Source organism: Sus scrofa, chromosome 9, assembly GCF_054392235.1.
Source record: "Sus scrofa isolate SSC_HxYL_T2T_F1_AM1 chromosome 9, Sscrofa_HxYL_maternal_Yorkshire_Landrace_v2.0, whole genome shotgun sequence".
NCBI classification, from domain to species: domain Eukaryota; kingdom Metazoa; phylum Chordata; class Mammalia; order Artiodactyla; family Suidae; genus Sus; species Sus scrofa.
This window is the reverse complement of record NC_139391.1, coordinates 1,633,550-1,655,984: the sequence shown is the minus strand read 5'-3', so window position 1 is coordinate 1,655,984 and position 22,435 is coordinate 1,633,550. Positions and strand designations below refer to the sequence as shown.

At 41.0% G+C, this 22,435-nt stretch overlaps 3 protein-coding genes and 1 pseudogene across 6 annotated transcripts in view; 1 reads left to right on the top strand and 3 right to left on the bottom strand.

Moving 5' to 3' along the window:
• Positions 1 to 22,435, bottom strand: part of LOC100522627 (olfactory receptor 10T2-like) — a 277,947-nt gene that overhangs the window by 120,424 nt on the left and 135,088 nt on the right. The window lies entirely within an intron of this gene.
• The window catches only part of LOC110255358 (olfactory receptor 5P1-like), a 216,506-nt gene that overhangs the window by 134,673 nt on the left and 59,398 nt on the right, over positions 1 to 22,435 (bottom strand). The window lies entirely within an intron of this gene.
• OVCH2 (ovochymase 2) overlaps positions 1 to 22,435 on the bottom strand; it is a 500,449-nt gene that overhangs the window by 421,968 nt on the left and 56,046 nt on the right. The gene's annotated exons all lie outside the window — the stretch shown is intronic.
• On the top strand, positions 13,491 to 14,436 carry LOC100521737 (olfactory receptor 5P1-like; annotated as a pseudogene).

Sequence of the window (22,435 nt, the reverse complement as noted above, 5' to 3'; positions counted from 1 at the left end):
CCCAGGGACAAAGCCCCACCCATCAGAGGGATAGGACTCAGCCCCATCAGCCAGTGGGCAGGCACCAGCCCCTCCCATCAGGAAGCCTACAGCAAGCCCCCTTACCAACTTCAGCCACAAGAGAGGAAAGACATCAGAAGTAAAAGAGGCTACAACTCTATTGTCTGCAAAAAGGAGACCACACCAAAAACCTATGAAAATGAAACAGCAGAGAACTCTCACTCAAATAAGGGAGCAAGAAAAAAAAAAACAAAAACAGCTAAGTGATCTGGAGATTATCAGCCTCCAGCAAAAATTCTTTAGACTGACGATACTAAAGATGATGCAAGACACTGGAATTAAACTGAAGGTAAAGATTGATAAATTAAAAGAATAACTGAGCAAAGAAATAGAGGATTTATGGATTAAGTAAGCAAAGTACAAAAACAGAAATTTAAAAAATTAGAAGCAAACAGCAGCAGAATACAGGATGCAGAATGATTAAGCAAGGTGGAGAACAGACTAGTGGAAATCACTGATGCAGAACAGAAAAGAGAAAAAAGATTGAAAAGAAATGAAGACAGTCTCAGAGAACTCTGGGACAACATTAAATGCACGAACATCTGTATAATATGGGTGCCAGAAGGAGAAGAGAGAAAGGGTAAGAAAAAGTATTGGAAGGGATAATAGCCAAAAACTCCTCTAACATGGAAAAGGAACCACTCATTCAAATCCAGGATGCACACCAAGTACTATATAAAATAAACCCAAGAGGGAACACCCCAAGACACATAATAATCAAATGGACCAAAATTAAAGATAAAAAGAAAATACTGAAAGCAGCTAGGGAAAAGAAACAAGTAATATACAAGGGAACCTTGATAAGGTTATCAGCAGATTTTTCAGAAGAAACTCTGCAGGCCAGAAGGGAGTGGCATGATATACTCAACAGGATGAAAGGAAAAAACCTCCAACCAAGATTACTCTACCCAGCAAGGCTCTCATTCAGATTTGAAAGAGAAATCAAAAGCTTCCCAGATAAGCAAAAGCTGAGAGAATTCAGCAACACTAAACCAGCTTTATAACAAATACTAAAGGAGCTTCTCTAGGCAGAAAAGAAAAGGCAACAACTAGAAATAAAAACACTGCAAATGCAAATGACAAGGTTCACCACTAAAGGCATATATAAAATAAAGGTTGGACATCCTCCATGCACAAATAGGCTACCAATATCAGAAATAATGAGAAAAGGAGAATACAAATGCAGGGCACTGGACATGCACTTGCAATTAAGAGACCAACAACATAAAAAATTCTCATAGACATATACATATACATGTATGTGTATATATATATATATAGACAGAGAGAGAGAGAGAGAGAGAGATTCCTACATCAAAACTTCAGGGTAACTGTAAACCAAAAATCTACAATTGATGCACACACAAATAAGAAAAATCAATTCAAATAGAACACTAAAGTAAGTCATCAAACCACAAGAGAACAAGAGAAGAAAGAAAGAAAAAAGAGCAACAAAAACAAATCCAAAACAAATAATAAAAAGGCAATAAGAACATACATATCAATAATTACCTTAAATGTAAATGGACTAAATGCCCCAACCAAAAGACATAGACTGGCTGAATGGATGCAAAAACAAGACCCATGTAGGTGCTGTCTTCAAGAGACCCACTTCACTTCTAGGGACACATACAAATTGAAAGTGAGAAGGTGGAAGGAAATATTCCACGTAAACGGGGATCAAAAGAAAGCTGGAGTAGCAATACTCATATTGGACAAAATAAAGCTTCAACTAAAGAATGTTAATAGTCACAAGGAAGGACATTACATAATGATCAAAGGATCAATCCAAGAAACTATAACAATTGTAAATATATATGCACCCAGCATAGGATCACCTCAATATATAAGGTAACTGGTAACAACCTTAAAAGGACACATCAACAATAACACAATAATAGTGGGAGACTTTAACACCCAACTTACACCAATGGATAGATCATCCAGACAGAAAATCAACAAGCAAACACAGGCTCTGAATGAAGCATTAGACCAGATGGACTTAATAGATATTTATAGGACATTCCATCGAAAAGCAGGAGAATATACATTCCTTTCAAGTGCACACAGAACATTCTCTAGGATTGATCACATCTGGGCCACAAATCAAGCCTCAGTAACTTTAAGAAAATTGAAATCATATCAAAAATAAATAAATAAATAAAAGGAAAAAAAGAAATCATATCAAACATCTTTTCCAACCACAACACTATACAACTGGAAATCAACAAGAAAAAAAACTGAAAAAAAACACAAACACGTGGAGACTAAACAACATGCCACTAAACAACCAATGGATCACTGAAGAAGTCAAAGAGGAAATTAAAAAATACCTAGAAGCAAATGACAACACAGGTACAACACTCCAAAACCTATGGGATCCAGCAAAAATTGTCCTAAGATGGAAGTTTATAGCAATACAAGCTTACCTCAGGAAACAAGAAAAAGCTCAAATAAACAACCTAACTTTACAGCTAAAGCAGTTAGAGAGAGAAGAACATACAAGATCTAAAGTTAGCAGAAAGAAAGAAATCATAAAGACCAGAGCAGAAATCAATGAAATAGAAACGAAGAAAACCATAGAAAAGATCGATGAAACAAAAAAATGGTTCTTTGAAAAGATCAACAAAATTGATAAACCCTTAGCCAGACTCATCAAGAAAAAAAAGAGAAGTCTCAAATCAATAAAATTAGAAATGAAAAAGGAGAAGTAACAACAAACATCACAGAAATAAAAAGGATCATAAAAGATTACTAAATGCAACTATATGCCAATAAAATGGAAAACCTAGAAGAAATTGACAAATTCTTATAAAACTACAATCTTCCAAGACTACATCAAGATGAAATAGAAAAGAAGAATGGGCCAGTCACAAGTACTGAAACTGAAACTGTGATTTTAAAACTTCCAACAAACAGAAGTCCACACCAGATGGCTTTACAGGCAAATTCTACCAAACATTTAGAGAAGAGCTAACAACTATCCTTCTGAAACTATTCCAAAAATTTGCAGAGGAAGGAACATTTCCAAACTCATTCTATGAGGCCACCATCACCCGGATACCAAAAACAGACAAAGATATGACCAAAAAGAAAATTACAGACCAATGTCACTGAGGAACATAGATGCAAACATCCGCAACAGAGTACTATCAAACCAAATCCAACAATACATTAAAAAACTGTACATCATGATCAAGTGGGCTTTATCCCAGGGATGCAAGGATTCTTCAATATCCACACATAAATCAGTGTGATACATCACATTAACAAACTGAAGAATAAAAACCATATGATCCTCTCAATAGATGCTGAAGAAGACTTTGACAAAATCCAACACCCATTTCTGATAAAAACTCTCAGAAAGTGGGCACAGAGAGAACTTACCTCAACATAAGAAAGGCCATATATGACAAACCCAGAGCTAACATCATGCTCAATGGTGAAAATTGAAAGAATTGCTGCTGATATCAGGAACAAGTCAAGGATGTCCTCTCTTGCCATACTATTCAACATAGTTTTGGAAGTCCTAGCCAAGGCAATCAGAGAAGAAAAAGAAACAAAAGGAATCCATATTGGAAAGGAAGAAGTAAAACTATCACTATTTGCAGATGACATGATGCTATACATAAAAAATTCTAGAGATGCTATTAGAGTTCACCAATGAATTTGACAAAGTCAAGGGTGCAAAATTAATACACAGAAATCAACTGCATTTCTATATACTAACAACAAAAAAACAGAAAGAGAAATTAGGAAACAATCCCATTTACCATTGCATCAAAAAGAATAAAATATTTAGGAATAAACCTACCTAAAGAGATAAAAGACCTGTACTCTGAAATCTATAGGATGATGATGAAAGAAATCAAAGATGGCACAAAAAGATGAAAAGACATTCCATGCTCTTGGATTGGAAGAATCAATATCATCAAAATGACTATACTACCCAAGGCAATCTACAGATTCAATGGAATCCCTAACAAAGTACCAAGGATGGTTTTCACAGAAATTTAACAAAATGTTTTAAAGTTTGTCTGGAAGCACAAAAGAGCCAGACTAGCCAAAGTCATACTGAGAAAGAAAAATGGAGCTGGAGGAATCAGGCTCCCTGGCTTCAGATTATACTACAAAGCAACAGTCATCAAAACTGTATGGTACTAGCACAAAGAAAGGAACACAATACAAAGCCCAGAATTAAACCCATGCACCAACAGTTGACTAATCTATGACAAAGAAGGCAAGAATATACAATGGAGAAAAGACATCCCCTTCAATAAGGGGTGCTGGGAAAATAGGACAGCCACATGTAAAGGAATGAAATTAGAACACTTCCCAACACCATACACAAAAATAAACTCCAAATAGATTAAAGACCTAGATAGAAGACCAGACACTATAAAACTCTTAGAGGAAAATGTAGGCCAAACACTCTCTGACATAAACCACAGCAATATCTTCTCAGATCCACTTCCTAGAGTAATGATGATAAAAACAAAAATAAACAAATGGGTATTAATTAAATTTAAAAGTTTCTGCACAGCAAAGGAAACCCTAAACAAAACAGAAAGACAACACACAGTATGGAAGAAAATATTTGCAAACTAAGTGACTGACGAGGGATTAATCCTCACAATACAAAAACACCTTCTATAGCTCAATACCAAAAAAACAACCCTGTCAAAAAATGGGCAGAAAATATAAACAGACAGTTCTCCAAAGAAGACATACAGATGGCCAAAAAACACATGAAAAGATGTTCAGTATCACTCGTTATTCCAGAAATGCAAATCAAAACCATGATGAGGTACCACCTTAAACCAGCCAGAATAGTCATCATCAAAAAGTTGGCAAACAATAAATGCTGAAGAGGGTGTGGAGAAAAAGGAACCTTATTACACTGTTGATGGGAATGTAAACTGGTGCAACCACTGTGGAAAACAGTATAGAGATTCCTCAGAAAACTGAAAATAGAATTATCATTTAATCCAGCAATCCCACTCCTGGACATCTGTCCAGAGAAAACCATGACTCGAAAAGGTACATGTACTCCAATGTTCATGCACCACAGTATAGAATAGCCAAGACATGGAAACAACCTAAATTTCCTTGGACAGAGGAGTGGATAAAGAAGATGTGGTACCTACACACAATGTAATATTACTTGACCATTAAAAGGAAAGAAATAACAGCATTCTAGCAACTTGGATGGACCTAGAAATTATCATGCTAAGTGAAGTTAACTAGACAGTGAGACAACCACATCAATTGCTATCACTTACATGTGGTATCTTAAAAAAGGACACAATGAATTTCTTTGCAGAACAGATACTGACTCACAGATTTTGAAAAACCTATGTTTTCCAAATCAGACGGGTTGGGGGGTGGGGAGATGTGCCTGGGCTTTGGGACGGAAATGGTATAAAATTGGGTTCTGATAACTGTTGTACAACAAAAAAGGAATAAAATTCATTGAGATAATTTTTCAAAATAAAAAATAAAAAAAAATACAAGCTTCCATCTCAGGAAGTCTGAAAAGGAACAACAAATAAATAAGAAAAAAAAAGGTAAAAGAAACAAAAAACATAAAGATACAGGACATATGTCCCATAAAGAAAGAAATCTGTAATTTCATTGAAAATTCAATCAAAGTAAAAAATCAGTAGGAGTAAGAATCAATAAAAAGGTAAAAATATTAATTATCCAAATAAGAGGTGCAGAAGGGCATAACTATACATTCTGTAGGTATTAAGATGGTTAAAAAATACATAGTAAAACAATTTTATGTCAATAAATGAGGCAAAAAATGAGAAGTAAATATTTCCCAAAAGAGCAAAATTTCATGAGACTGAAAAACATCTCTCTCATTCTTCAGGCTGGGAAAGGGAACATAGAGTAACCGAGAATCAAAGTTACCAGAAAACATTATTACTTCCAAGTTTGTGCAACAACAATAAAAAATATGCCATAATGATCTCATTTTTCAGTAATTCTGTTTTTTATCAACCATGCACCCAAGCCTGAAATGCTGTTTCAGCCTATGACAGGAAATACTCATTTGATAAACTGTCATCATTTCAGGACAGTGTTCAGGCTCAGAGTAATCTCTGCCACTAATCTCCCCACACAAACAGCAACCAGTCCACAACCAAACCCAACAATCTCTGACCATACCCAGTATCCTTCAATAAGAACCTAAATATCTCAAAAAGCATGCACCTGGGAGTTCCCTCTGTGGCTCAGCAGGTTAGGAATGTGACTGCAGTGGAGAGGGCTGCTGTGAGGCACAGGCTTCATCCCAAGCCTGGTTTTGTAGATTAAGGATCTGGCAGCAGCTGTAGCAAAAATTTGCAATACTTTGGTTATGGAAAAAAAAAGAAAAGAAAAGAAAAGAAAAGAAAACAGACATGTTCTCCATGGCCCTGATCTATCTCTGTTTGTAGTTAGGATCATTTGTGCCTTATTTTAGATTCCACATATAAGCCATATCATATGGCATTTGTCTTTCTCTTTCTGACATACTTCACTTAGTATGACAATCACTAGTTCCATCCATGCTACTGCACCTGGCATTCTTCTGTCCTTTTTATAGCTGAGTAGTATTCCTTTGAATACATGTATAACATCTTCCTAATCCATTCCCCTGTCAAAGGACATCAAGGCTGTTTCCATGACCGTGGCCATGGTGAGCAGACTTGTGGTTGCCAAGGAAGAGCAGGTAGGGACTGGGATGGATGGAGAGTCTGGGGTTGGTGGATGAAAAGGGTGACATTTGGAATGGATGGGCAAGGGGGTCCTACCGTTCAGCACAGGGAACTGGCTATGACTGGGTCAATTTGCTGTACAACAGAAATTGAAGAAAATGTGCAAATCAACTGTAAGTTAATTTTTTAATTTTAGAAATTTTTTTAAAAGGTATGTACCTACTCTCCATTCCTGAGAGTCATGAGACGATTTTTGGAGAGCCCTCCCTCGCTACACCGACCCAATAACCTTGAGTTTGTCAGACTATAGGTAGGTTTCTGGTGGTCTGTGGCTGTTTCAGCTTTAACACTGAGGTTTTATAGACATACAGTTAAGTTGTGAGTCAAAGATTAATCTCAGGGAGATTTACGATAACAAACATCATAACTGAGGGTTTCCTAAGTCGACTCGAAAAATAAACGTTATTGGAGTCAAGACAGTAAAGGAAACTAGAGGTTAAATTGTCCGTGGAGATACTCAAATGGTTAGAGGTTGTCCTTGCTGGTGACAAAGGTAGAGATGGAGAGACGATGTGGGATGCAGGAGCACAAGTCCTCAGGGCATGAGGAATAGCAGGGAGCTCAATGGGGCAGACAGCAGGGGCCGTAGCTGGAATGCCATGAACATCAAAAGTGAAGGATTGGGGACTGAGGAGGAAATAGAATATTTTGCAGAAGGTGACAGGGCTCCTTCCAACTCGGATGAATGCGTCTGGTGAGTGTTGATCAGAGACGACACATCCAGGCACTTTCTCCTATTTGTCTCACATTTGAAACACATCACTAACTCCGGATACCTTTTCCAGGTAATTATATGCTACCCCACTTAAATCTCATGACCAGCCTATGAGATACCAATCCTTAGCCCCATTTATAGACCATGAACCTGACTCTCCAAGAGGGTAAACTGTTTTCCTGACCTCATATACCTCAAACTGAACCCAGGTTTCCTGAATACAAAGGCCACACCTAATATTGCTCAGACTGCTTTTACAGGAAGGATCCCTTTTCCAAAAGCCCCCATGGATCAGTGATTTTGGGGAAGATCATACAACTAGGACTACGGAAAACATTAAATAAGGAAAACTAAAATACAAAAGCATAAATACAACTTTTAAATTATTGAAGCCAACCGACATTCTCAAAATTCTGTAAGAGTGCTTAAGAGTTCCTTCCAGTTTCTGTCTTTACTGCATACCAGACTGATGACAAACACTTTGAGAACCAGCACCCGTCCTTGGGACACCCTTTGAGTGACAGGGGACTGGGCTTCGTGTCTGCTTCCTGGCTCCTTTTACTCCATGGCTTTCCCCACTACCTGATGTCCTCAGTGAAAGGAACTCTTTTGTTTACACAGGTAAAATCAGAGCACAGACAACACTGACGCTGGTCCCAAACTCCAGACAACTTTCTCGTCCAAGAACAATTTCTCCAAGTCTCTCGACAAAGTGTCCCTAAGGATCTTTGCAAATACACCTTTGGTTAGAAACTGGACCGTCCACTGAAGCCACTTTAATGAGCCACAAGTCTACAAGCCATTTCTGTGGAACAAACTCAGGAATCCTCTTCTCACAGGGGAAGCAACAAAAGCCCAGGGGACTTGCCCTGTTCTATGAGAGCCCTCCTTCCCTCCCACCACAGACACACAGAAACACCCACCCTCACCCTGGCTGAAGGTCTGTAATGGGCTCCTGGTGGAAGGGCGACAGTCAGCATTTCACATTCTCAGCGGTTCAGTGCACAACTACTTGTAAACATAGTGGGAAACATCTGCTCTGTTAAGAGCTCTTCAGAATCCACATCAGCAGCTCTGGCTCTGAAAGGTGAGTGCAGTAGTCATGGATCTTCTTTAAATAATTTAAAATCTGACGGCTTCATTGAGAAATTAAAAGGAAACCAAACTCTCTCAACAACTTTCGTTCTTGACCCCTGTGGAACTGTGGCCTCAGCAAGGTTTGTACCACAGAAAGGTCCTTCTGGGCCCAGAAACCAGGCTGCCCAGGAGACCTGAGGGAAGGTGGACAGTCTCAGCAGCCACAATCACAGCGAAGCTTGTGTAGCCACAGCCATGAAGAGGAAATCAGAAAGCAATGACCTGGTGTTCAGTTTGGATGAGGCACAGATCCCTGTGTCCCCAGTCATCATCGAAAGGGATCCATCCACTGAAGGAAAGGCTGGGGGAGAGTTAGAACCCCTGTGCCAGGTGGGGGAGGCAGGATGGGATGTCATGATGCAATGCGCTAGAAAGAACCAGGGTAACCAGGGTAGAGGAAAGAGAGGGACCAGAAGCAGGTGTCATATTGTGCACTGACCATGAACACCAGACCCCAGAACTGAGACGGCATCAGACACGGTACTCCCTGGCGTCTTTTGGATACTTGAAAAAGCTCCTGGCATGTATTGAAAGAAAATTTCTATTATTCTCCTAAAACATTTTAAATCATTGAAAATCTATCAACACTTTATCTTCAAGAAAAATATTACAAAGATTCTTAGCTCTGATGTGTATGAACAGACACCTCTGAGTATTTTATAGATATCATTTCTCTTAACCTGAAAACAATGCTGCATTATAGGGACAATTATTCCCATTTTACAAATGGAAACAAGTGGAAATGAGAGAGATTGAAGGGTCAGGTGCAAGTGAAAACACTGGCCACTGGGATTCCCAGGATCTGCATCTTCTCTCTCCAGCCTCCGTGATGCTGTCACACAGACAGAAGCCCAGAGTGAAGGCACGGTTGGCCCCACTGAACTCTGCTTGGGTCAGAAGGCAAAGAGCACACATGCTGCCCAGTGCTTGGTCCCATTCCTCAGACCAGAGCCTGTTCATAGGCTGACCGGAGAATGGTGAGGGATCTGAAAGCTATGCCCCAGGTGGAATGCCCAAAGGATCTATGGGGGCTTACTTTTGGAAAAGGGAAGGCAGTAGGTGTGTGCTGGCTCTATTCAGATATTTCAGTGTTTTGATGTAGAAAGGAGATGATTTGTGCCGTTGATGTCATGGGGGATGAAGTGCTATGACTAAATAGAAATTTGTCATGATAGAGCTAACACCCTTGGTAGTACGTTAGCCTGTCACTAGAGTAATTTAAGTGGCGTTCATGAAGATTTATCAAACAGATATGACACATTCTTTTTTTTTTTTTTGGTTTCTTAAGGCCACTGCAATGGTCTATCCACACCACATTTGAGATCTATGCTGCAGTGCATGGCAATGCCTGATCCCTTAACCACCTGGGCGAGGACAGGCATCAAATCTGCATCCTCATGGATACCAGTTGTGTTTGTTAACCGCTGAGCTATGATGGGAACACTGAGAGATGCTGAAGCTCCATGAATAACATAGTAAGTATCCGAGCATATATTCCAACCAGCATTTCAGTTATCAAGGCTATTAAGAAAGTGGGAAATATTTTAGATACTTTTTAGTGAAACTGTAAATGACTAAAAGTAATATATACAGAAATTTAAAATGTAAATACTATTTGTATATGCCCCAAAATTAAAATGAATAAAAATGATTGTTACTGTTAAAAATTTATGCTGAATCTTTCCTTAGGTGTTAATACTATGTAAAAAGTTCTGTTTCAATGTGTTCAAATAGGATTTATAAATCTGTAGGAATTGATTATAAATTTATAAATCTGTAGGAATTGATAGCTAGCAGAAGTTAATGGAAAGGACAAACAAAAGTGCGTAAGCGAAAAATTTCAGATCACTAAAATTAATCTCTTTTTATTTTAAAATATTTGCAAGTCTGTAACATTATGTCCATAATTCTGTTTCTCATTCTGATAAATAGTTTCTTTATAACGCCTACTGAATTTTTAGTATACCCTGAAACTGTTGCTTTGGACTGCAGTAATTACTCTGGGTAGTCCCTTATAATTTATCACATACTCTGACTTATCATATACTCTAATTTATCATATACTCTGTTTGAAAACACAGAAACATTGCCTCTGTCACACAAAATGACAAAAACTAGAAGCGGTGCTAATCTCTTTAGTGAAACTGTAACCAAGAACTCATCAAAACTGTGAACACGGGGCACAATGGTTGTGTATTTTCACCATGACAACTCATGGGGATTCAGTCACATTAGAGCATGGAACGCAATTCTTAAAATACCTAGCAAAGGGATTATTTTTAAAATATACCATGGAGTTCCCATGGCGGTGCAGTGGGGGGTTAAGAATCTGGCAGCAGTGGCTTGGGTGGTGGTGGAGGTCCAGGTTTGACCCCCAGCCTGGGGCAGTCAGTTAAAATATCTGGTGGTGCTGCTGCTGTAGCCTGGGTCACAGCTGTGGCTCAGATTCAGTCCCTGGCCTGGGAACCTCCATTTGCCATGGGTGCAGTCATTTAAAAAAAGTCATATTTTTGGAATATTCTTCTCCATATCCCTTATCCTTTTTGTGGGATTAATCATTCTGATTAGCAAAAAGTTGTGAACAGTTGCATGCCCAAAATTAGTGGGTGATTAACATCCAGGGACTCAATGCATTATCACGAAGATCTCAGAAACTGTGTTTGTGAGAATCGTGTGATAAATTTCTTATTGAAAAGTAAAGAAAAATAGCTATATTAAAATATTATCTATAATGTTACAAAAGCTCAATTAAAATAGATAAAAGGGGAAACTTCAAAAAATAAATGCCAAACTTCTAATACTTGACTCATGTGTCTAATAGTTGACTATTGAGAGGAATATTTTGAATTTTCAGCCATATTTACTTACATGAATATACAATTTTTCCTCCCAAACAACCTAAGCCATTAATTTACTTATCCTGCAATTATGCAATTTCCATACACTAATGAAAAGTTCACCATCTTTCTCCTCTGAAAGACCTGGATTCTCTGGACAGGGAGGCTAAATTGTTTTCATTTTGTGTTCCCCACTGCATCCTTATCACACTAATCAGAAACAAATTGACCTCATAAGCTTTCTCAGCATAATTTATATCCAAACACAGGTTATTCCTTACACAGGGACAGAACACACACTGACTGAGGAGAGTGTTTATAAATTGGGGACAGTGTACTGTTAACAACCAAAAAACACACAAAATGAAACACAACCTAGTGCAAAGAATGGGAATCTAGGCATCTTCAAGGCACGATGTCAAGCCACAGGAGTGTTCTGCTTAACCCTCGGAAGTCAGAGAAGACTTTGGAGAGAAAGGACCTTGATCAAGGAGTGGAGGTCACCCAGAGTACTGAGAGGATGGGAGCTCTTCGAGGGGGAGAAAAAGCAGTGAAGGCAAAAGAGCAGAGTGCATGGGGGAACTCGTGTGCGTGGGGGCACTGTAAATAGCTCAGGAAGGTTGGATCAGTGCAGGGGTAGGATGGGACCATCCCAAGGGACAAGCAACGTGTCACAGGCAGGAGGGACCTCAGAATGTGTGCACTGTGCTGCACTCAACAGGTCAGGGTGCATCCTGGAGGTTGGAGGAAGTGCTGAAAGTTATAAAACAAGCGCCTTGGAATCACCTGCTCTTTTTTGTTTATTTATTTCTGTAATTCATTTGTCTTTTTACAGTCCCACCCACGGCACATGGAGATTCCCAGGCTAGGGGTCCAATCAGAGCTCTAGCCACCAGCCCGTGCCGCAGCCACAGCCACGCCAGATCGTTAATCCACTGAGCATTGCCCGAGATCAAACCAGCAACTTCATGGTGCTTAGTCAGATTCATTTCCACTGCACCACAGCAGGAACTACTCACTCGCTCTTTAATTTGGGGATGGACCACTTTGGGAGATTTACTGAATATTTTAAGGCATAAGAATCATGCAGGGAGGCAAAGAGACAAACTAAAGTGGAATAATGACCAGGGCTTCAATTAAAGAAAGGATATCTGGAATGGAACTGTCACCATGAAATGAAATTGGGAGATAAACTGCAGATAATGCCAATGGGATTTATTAGATGTGGTTCACGAGAGGAAGAAGGCTTAGATCACTCCCATGTTTCAGACACAAGAGATTGGGTGGATTTGGTGTCACTCCACAGATACAGCACATGGGAACAGTGGTTCAAGGAAAGAATGGTTTGGTATTTGGGGATATTTGTGGGATTTGCACCTGGAGACTTCCAGAAGGAAAGTGAAACAATAGATCTGGACCTGGTGAGAGAGATTTGCCTAGAAGGTAAGGTTGGAGTGGTGTTTTAAAATAGATATTATTCAGGAGTTCCTGCCATGGCGCAGTGGTTAACGAATCCAACTAGGAACCATGATATTGCGGGTTTGGTCCCTGCCCTTGCTCAGTGGGTTAAAGATCCGGCGTTGCCATGAGCTGTGGTGTAGGTTCCAGGCGCCGTTCAGATCAAGCGTTGCTGTGGCTCAGGTGTAGGCCGGTGGCTACAGCTCCGATTTGACCCCTAGCCTGGGACCCTCCATATGCCATGGGAGCAGCCCAAGAAATAGCTAAAAAGACAGAAAAAAAATAGATAATATTCAACGAATACAATACAATAGAGATCAAGAAGAGTGCAGCTGACTCATAATTTTTTGATGCAACAAAGATAAAGGAAACAAAACCATCTAGAGCATCATAATTTACAGGCTGGACAGGGAACAAACAACTGTGAACAAGTATAAGGAATGACCAAGGACAACTGGAAATGTACAGAATGAAACTATTTTTAACCATTTCCCTCAACAGGAACAACCCACAGGAGAGATGGAGGCTGGAAACCACAGCAGTGTGACAGAGTTCATCCTTTTGGGGCTCACGGAGGATCCTGTGCTTGGTGTCATCTGCTTTGTGATATTTCTAGGCATCTATGTTGTCACCTTAGTAGGCAATGTCAGCATAATTCTTTTAATAAAAAGCTGTCCCCAGCTTCACACCCCCATGTACCTCTTCCTTGGCCATTTGGCTTCTGTAGACACTGGATTTTCCACATCAGTCACACCGGTGATGCTTATAGGCTTCCTTAGACATGGAGTGGCCATCACAACCACTGGCTGTGAGGCCCAGCTCTTTTCCGTGATCCTGTTTGGGACAACTGATTGCTTCCTGTTGGCCGCCATGGCCTATGACCGCTATGTGGCCATCAGCTTGCCCCTGCTCTACTCCACCCACATGTCCCCAAGAGTCTGTGTCCTCTTACTGGGGGCTTCCTATCTGGGTGGGTGTGTGAATGCTTGGATATTTACTAGTTGCTTGTTGAGTCTGTCTTTCTGTGGACCAAATCAGATAGACCACTATTTCTCTGATTTCACCTCTTTGTTGAAACTTTCCTGCTCAGATGTCTCTGTTCTTGAAATTATCCCTTCCATCTCCTCTGGGTTCATAATTATGGTCACAGGGTTTGTCATAGTTCTCTCTTACATCTGCATCCTCATCACCATCCTGAAGATGCCCTCCACTGAAGGAAGACACAAGGCCTTCTCCACCTGCACCTCCCATCTCACAGCCGTTACGCTCTACTATGGAACCATCACCTTCATTTATGTGATGCCCAAGTCCAGCTACTCCACTGACCAGAACAGAGTGGTGTCTGTGTTCTACAGTGTGGTGATCCCTATGCTGAACCCCCTCATCTACAGCCTCCGGAACAGAGATGTAAAGGAGGCCCTGAGGAAGACCACTCTCAGAGTATCTCAGTAGGACTCATTCTTAGCCTTTCAAGTGACCTGTAAACTGTTCTTCTTTTTTGCTTCATTCTACCAGTATCACACTACTGTGGGCTACCAAATGCTGTGGGCTGAGTCCTTAAAGTGAAATCACACTTCTAACCCTCTCGCTCATACTCCTGTAAACCGTTTGGGACACATGTTAAAAACAGAAATAATGATAGCAATAATTGTCACCATCGTGTATCAACACCTGTGGGTGCCTAGGACTTTTTCTTTCATTTCTTTAGCAAACAATAGTGTGTAGCCAACCCTGCTCTAAGCACATTGGGATAGGAACTGGTTGCTTTCTCCCCAAAATCCGAAGTAGACGTACTGCCACTTCTCTTTTGCTCCTGAATCACCTGGGGGCACACAGACATGTAGATATCCAAAATCAGGCAGCTAGGAAGCTGGCGGACCAAGGTCTGAATCCAGAACGTCTGGGTCCAAACCACAAGGCCTCTTCATTTAGTTTTCACAGCAACCTCACGATGCTGGTATTATTAATTCACCTCCATTCACAGATGAGATTACTGAGAGAGTCTTGGAGAGCCAATAGTCTGTCTGGAGGCTGATGGACTCAAGTCCTCTGATTCCCTGCTCTTGCTCTACACTATAAGACTCGGTCAGGCCAATGACTTCAGCCCCGTTACTGATCTAGTGGATGTGACCAGGAGAAGCAAGCCTAAACTGTCCCTGTGGCTTCGTCTTTGGAACAAACTCTTCCCCCAACAAGGTCGAGGATGTCAAGAGCCCAAAACAAGGGTGAGAATGGGAAAACGGGATTGATTCCCATCCACAGGAAATCAGGTCTGGACACCACAATCATATGAATTGCCTGAAATCATATCCAAATTTATGCACACGTTAAAAGTAAACTCCTTTTTGGTGTAATTGCAACTTCCTTATTTGTAGAGATTAAAAAGTGGATCTTTTCATTCTAAGCATTGTAATTTTATTAATTTATTTTTTATTGTTATTTCCCCCAACACACTTTTTTTTCCCACTGTACAGTATGGGAACCCAGCTCCACATCCACGTATACGTACATTGTTTCTCCCATTGTCGTGCTGCATTTTAAGTAAATTAATGTCTTAACTCAACCATCGTTCCATAAGCTAGATTTATAAAGAAATCAATATACACACAAAAACCAGAACCATAGTCAAAGATTGTACTAAATGTATTTCTTGCATTGTAATAGTCCCTTTTTGTATCATCACCATAGACTTGAATCGTGAGGACACAGTTTTTGCAGTACTAGAACTCTTAACAAAGGCAACTTTAAGCATGTGAAAACAAGACCCAGATCATAAAACTTCTTCTCTCAGCATAGTGCAGTGAGAGAAGTGAGGCATGAAAAACACAATGTGAAATGTAACAAAATGGAAAATATTTATAATCTACTACCAAATAAAAAGTAGAGTATATATCATATTATTGCAAAATTGAAGTCGAACATATATAACAAACATGAAAAAGCACCACAGACAATTTAATGCACAGGAAATGATTCAATAGAGGGCAATGGAGCCATTATTCTCCATTCACAACATTATTTACAGAATCTGGGTGGTACGTTTGCCCCTTGTACCAACCTACTGGAAAACAAACCATCCTAAACATCTGAACATCAACTTGATGCTCTCTTTTAATACAACTGGGACACTAACTGCATGGAGGTATGGCCAGACCTCACAGGCTTCAGAGCTCCATTCCAAAACACTGCCCTCCCTTCAGACATGCATGCAAGTAAGGATTCCCCAGGGACCCACACTTCTGTCCAACATGGCTACAAAGTCAGGGCTTCCAATAACCTTCTCCCAGGTTTGAAAATTTGCTAGAATGGCTCACAGAACTCAAAGAAATATTCACTTACACTTACCAGTTTATCACAAGAGATGTTGTAAAAGACAAATGAGCAGCCACATGCAGAGACACACAGCACCAGGTCTGGGGGCTTCCTAGGGCAGGAGCTTCTATCACCATGAAGCTGGAGAGCACCACCCTCCTGGTACACGGATCTGCTCACCGACATGGACCCTCTCCTCTCCATAGCTTAGCATTTGTATGGAGGCTAAGGATCAATATTAAGTCAGTTTCAAGCTCCTCCATTCTCCCTGAAGATTCGGAAGTGGAAATAAAGGCACAAACTTGTAATCACGGTTTGCCATTTTCGATGCACAGACCCCGGCTTGAAGCTGTCCTGGATCCTACCAAGAACTCTCAGAACAGAAGACACCCAAGCAATTCTAAAGGATTTAGGAGTCCTGTATCAGCAACCATGGTCCAAGACCAAATAATAGAAGAAAAGGTGAGGAGCATCTACCACTCCTGTCATCCAGGGAATTACAAGGGTTTTAGGAGCCCTCTGTCAGAAGCTGGGAAACAGAGAGCAAAGATGTATTTATAGTGTGTAAAAGCTCACTAACTAATGTGCTGTTACGGACCCCGCACAGCAAAATGATCATCAAAGAACAAATCTATTGGAACAGTACTAGAATCCCATTCGGTCATTAATAACTACTCAATCCATCACCAAATCACATGAAAGTGTCCTCCAAGATGAAGCTATTCCAGTTGGCAGGCTTCCAGTTGACCTTGTCAGCTTCTAAAGGCAGGAATGGTCTCGGCAACACATGACTTCGTGCTTTCATGCAAATGACAGAATTGAGCCAAGAGACAGAATCATCACTTGCTTTGAGCCTCTTCCAGATGTTACTCCAACACTGGATTGTGGCACACAGCACTGGTGACTGTCCTGTAAAAGTTCCAGGTGCATCCTGACTCCCATGACTTCCTGGAACTTAGGTATGGGAACTCTGCGTTCTGAGTACCAAGACTAGCTTTCTCTGGATGTGGGGACCCATAACTCAGAGGTCAGAGTCTTCCCAGATCTCCTGTGTCTCACCTCAGGTCCATTTGAACATCAATAATGGAGAGTTGATTCAAGTCAAAGATCAGTGACAGACATTAATGCCCAAATCTGTTCAGACTGACATCTACCCCTTGGCACGTTCATGAGTAATTCAGGCAGAAGGTGGAACAGGGGCCTCAAACACTGATCATTCCTGCCAGTGTGAACTCAAAGCCCAAGATGAATATTTGATCAGTTCCTTTATGTACTGTTACCCACGGATGTGGGACAGTCATCCATCTATTAATTTAAAAAGGACTGGTGGGAGTTCACGTCGTGGTGCATTGGTTAACGAATCCGACTAGGAACCTGAGGTTGCGGGTTCAGTCCCTGCCCTTGCTCAGTGGGTTAACGATCCGGCGTTGCCGTGAGCTGTGGTGTAGGTTGCAGACGCGGCTCGGATCCCGCGTTGCTGTGGCTCTGGCGTAGGCCAGTGGCAACAGCTCCGACTAGACCCCTAGCCTGGGAACCTCCATATGCCGAGGGAGCGGCCCAAGAAATAGCAACAACAACAACAACAACAACAACAAGACAAAAATAAAATAAAATAAAAATAAATAAAAAGGACTGGTGGAGACTTTATTAAATTCTTGGAACTACTAAGGAATGGATTTATGTTGATAAATGGAACAGAGATATACTGAGGAAAAGAACTGAGTTTCCAAGCAGTTCTATTTTGGTGGGGAAACTCTAGGGAATTTAAACAATATAAACACAGAACGTATAGGTGGTTGGAAGAGACAAGTGAAGTGGGTTGATACAACTTATAAAGGGTAACTCTGGTGGTGTTGGTGGATTTTCCATAAAGAGCGTGAACAAGGAAGTCCACCTGGAGGATGTGACAGTTGAGTAGAAAGTTGAAAGGTAAGAAAGACCCAACAATATAGAGAGTGGGGGTGGGGAGGGGGTGCTAAACAGACAACTGCAAGGGCAAGGACCCTGATATTCTCCAAAAATAAAGAGACCATGGGAAACCAGGAGGAGAGGTGTACACAGAAAGGATATGGGGAGCTTCATCAGCCATGTAACAGTGAATTTTACTCCAAAAAGTATGAGAATACACCAAATGGTTTCAAAATAGTTCTAACCTAATCTAATATTTTTAAAGACCTCTAGTTGTTATATGGAAAATGGATTATGAAAAGTTAGAGGAGTCTCTGACATAAACCATACAAATGTTTTCTTAGGTCAGTCACCCAAGGCATTAGCAATAAAAATAACAACAAACAAATGAGACCTAATCAAACTCATTAGTTTTGCCAAGCAAATGAAAACATAAAATACCAAAAAGACCACCTATGGAATTGGAGAAAATAGTTGCAAATGATGCAACTGACAAGGGCTTCATCTCCAAGATATACAAACAACTCAACAACAAAAAAAAAAAAAAAAAAAAAAAAAAAAAACAAGCAATCCAATTGAAAAATAGGCAGAAGACCTAAATAGACATTTCTCCAAAGCAGACTCACAGATTCCCAGTAGGCACATGCAAACATGCTCAACATCACTAATTATTAGAGAAATAAAAAACTGCAGTGAGGTACCACCTCATACCAGTCAGAATAGCCATCAGTAATGAGTCTACAAAAAAATAAATACCGGAGAGGTTATGGAGAAAAGGAAGCCATCCCACACTTCTGGTGAGAATGTAAATTGCTATAACCACTACGGAAAACAGTAAGGAGGTTCCTCAGAAAGCTAAATCTACAACTATAATATGACCCAGCAACAGAACTATGCTCAATAGCCAACACTTGGGAATAGCCTAAATAGCTATTGACAGATGAATGGATTAAGAAGACAGGGTATAGGAGTTCCCGTCGTGGCTCAGTGGTTAACAAATCCGACTAAGAACCATGAGGTTGCAGGTTCAATCCCTGGCATTGCTCAGTGGGTGAAGGATCGGGCGTTGCCATGAGCTGTGGTGTAGGTTGCAGACACAGCTCAGATCCTGCATTGCTGTGGCTGTGGTGTAGGCTGGCGGCTACAGCTCTGATTCAACCCCTAGCCTGGGAACCTCCATATGCCATGGGAGCGACCCAAGAAATGGCCAAAGGACAAAAAAGAAAAATTAAAAAAAAGAAGACAGGGTATATATACACAATGGAAAACTACTCAGACATAAAAAAAGAACAAAATGATGCCATTTGCAGCAACACGGATGCAACTAGAGATTGTCATACTGAGAGAAGCAAGTCAGAGAGACAAGTACAATATATTACTTACATGTGGAATTTAAAATATGGCACAATGAACCTATTTACAAAACAGACATAGAGAACAGACTTGTCGGTGGCAAGGGGAAGGGAAAGGGGGAAAGGTGAGCAGGGAATTTGGAGTTGGTAGATGCTAACTATTACATTTAGAATGGATGCACAATGAGGTCCTACTGTGCAACGCAGGGGACTAAATCCAGTCTCTTGGGATAGATAGACCATAATGGGAGACAATATAAGAAAAAGAAGGTATATACATGTATGACTGGGTCAGTATGCTGTACAGCAGGAATTGGTAAAACATTGTAAATCAAACATACTTAAACAAAAAAAAAGAAAATTTTAAATAAAATTTAAAAATTATTTTTTAAAATGTAGTGACGTAAAGAGTCAAAGTGTAAGATGGTGGTGCGCTCAGCTATGGCAGTTGCTCTGTAGTTAGAGAGATATTCACCTACTCAAGATACAGTTCAGGTAAGGGCCACACGTGCCGAAGGATTATTGTGGGATATTAAAAATAAAAGAAGAAATTGAGGAGACCTCAGAAATTTTGGCATTAGATTATTCAGTGAAAGTGAATAGGATGTCGGGTATTAGCTGAAGAAAAGGGATACACAGATTATCTATGTCTGCATAAGAAGTCACTCAAACAACCTATTGCCTTTGGAATGGATTAGCAATGAGATCCTGCCGTGAAGCACTTGGAACTATGTCTAGTCACTTACGATGGTGTTGCGGAAACTGCAAAAACCGTGGCAATGGAAGGAGACAAACAGCACTCAGAGATATGGAAAAGCAAGGTTTATTCAGCACCTGTGTGGGCTCAGAGGAGTCACCTCCAGAGTCTGAGCACCAGGTCTTTGTTCTTAGTAACTTTTATACACTATGAGGTCTAGATTTTCCCATGTAAGCATCCCAGACCTCCCCCCATCCCCAAGCAGACAGTGTTCCTCCCTAAGAAACTGAGCAAGCAAGGTTACAGAGGTGGAACTGATAAGCAATGCTGGGTGCCTGATTAGCAGGGCTGCTGGCTTGGACAGAGAGCACACAGTTGTTACATTATTACAAGAAAGGTGGCATAGTGATGAGCACAGCTGGAAAGGCTTGCAGCTGCCTTCTTAGCCAAGGGGGGGAGGGTTGTTCTTTAGTTAAAACTCCATTTCACTCCCCCCTCTTGACATTCAGGGTGCATCTGCACCCTTTACAGATCATCATCAGTCATATCCCTTTGGTAACCTCTGATAAGTAGCAGGTGGGAGGCTGTTTTTCTTTCAACCATGGTTTTTATAAAACCTTTTATAATATTTATCAGGAGAGGTACAAGGCAGGGAACAAATAGGCACCCTGCAAGTATAACCATGATTATTCCAACCATTGTCTTAATTCCTCCCAACCAAGAGAACCATTTACCAAAGAGACGGTCTGCATCCCATCCTTTCCAAGCTTGTACAGGTACATGGGCAAGTTTAGTCATGCAGTCAGCAATTTCTTCTACCACCTTTCTGGTGTCATCTATTTGTAGACAGCAATTACTTAAGTTAAATTTTCCACAAACCCCTCCTTCAGAAGCAAGTAAATAATCCAAGGCCAAGTGATATTGGTAGATTGCACTGTGCATTTTAGTTTGTTGTTGGGCCAATATAGTCAAGGCCCTTGCAGTGTCATTTGTTATAAGTTCCAAAACCGCCTGTAGTCTGATGATGCGGTTCAGCATATAGATAGGGGTGCGATATCCCCAAGAGCCATCCTCTGCCCAGGTGGCAGGCCCATAATATTGAATTATCTGTTCTGGGGGCCATTCATCATCTTTCCAGTCTCCAATTTGGAGAGCCCTCCGGTCTCTCTGGGCACCCTGTGCCCTGTATATAGGAACTCCCAGTTGCTCCCCTAGTGACAGCGGGAGCAGGAAGAAGGAAGGTCTGATTGTTCCCAGTACATATGCCCCAGCCCAATTGGGGGGGAGTATGGAATAGGACATTTTTTCACAAATCTAATATAATCCCTTTGGTGCCCGCCATTGGATATTAGCACTGTCAGAGGTGTCTTCCCATGCCTGTCAGAGGTGGGAAAAATTGGACAGGGGATTAGGCTTGGGCTCTGAGAGGTTGGCAGATGACCACCATTGAGTCTCTTGGGCAGTCAGATTATAATACCTCAGGCCTAAACATGTTAGGCTTCCAACTGAAACATTAAACCGTCCTCCCCGCCTCGCAAAACAATTTCTCCCTATGATAGCAGTTCTGAGGAGCCATACCCCATTGGTGAGTTGGGGGTTTGCAGTCTCATTATGAGGCTCTAATGGGTCCCGTTCTCTGGCTTGCCAAGGCCAGTGGTCTCCTGTGTTCATTCCCCCGCATACGTAACAAGAGGAGACCTTGAGAGTTTGTGCAATAGTTTCTGCCAGGGCTAAGAACAAGTTCTTAGTTGTGGCCGGAATGGGAGGTGGGGTATTTTTTATCTCTTCATAAAAGGAATGAAAGACCCTGTGAGAGGCAGCTTGGAGCGCAAACATGATTCTCTGGAAATGTAGCACAGCTCCAGGGTCTAGGCCTCTTCCGTCAATGCAAATGCTTATTTTGAAACCCTCCTTCCATTTGGGTTCACAGGCAGCTGATTCCTCAAGCTTCAGCCGTGCGTTGACTGACCAGCTTCCGGTGTGGTCAGGGCAGGGCTTTGAGGTCGGTGTCTCCTCCTCTGTATTGTCAGGCAAAGAGGTCTCTCCAGATCGAGGGCAGTCTCCCACTCTCCACAGTCATCAGCTGGGCCAGCCAGTTTAACTCTGGAATGATGGATCCAAGCATATAGTCCTGTTTCTTTAAGAGCAGTGGGCGTGGCTAGAATTACAGTATAGGGGCCCTTCCATACCAGCCT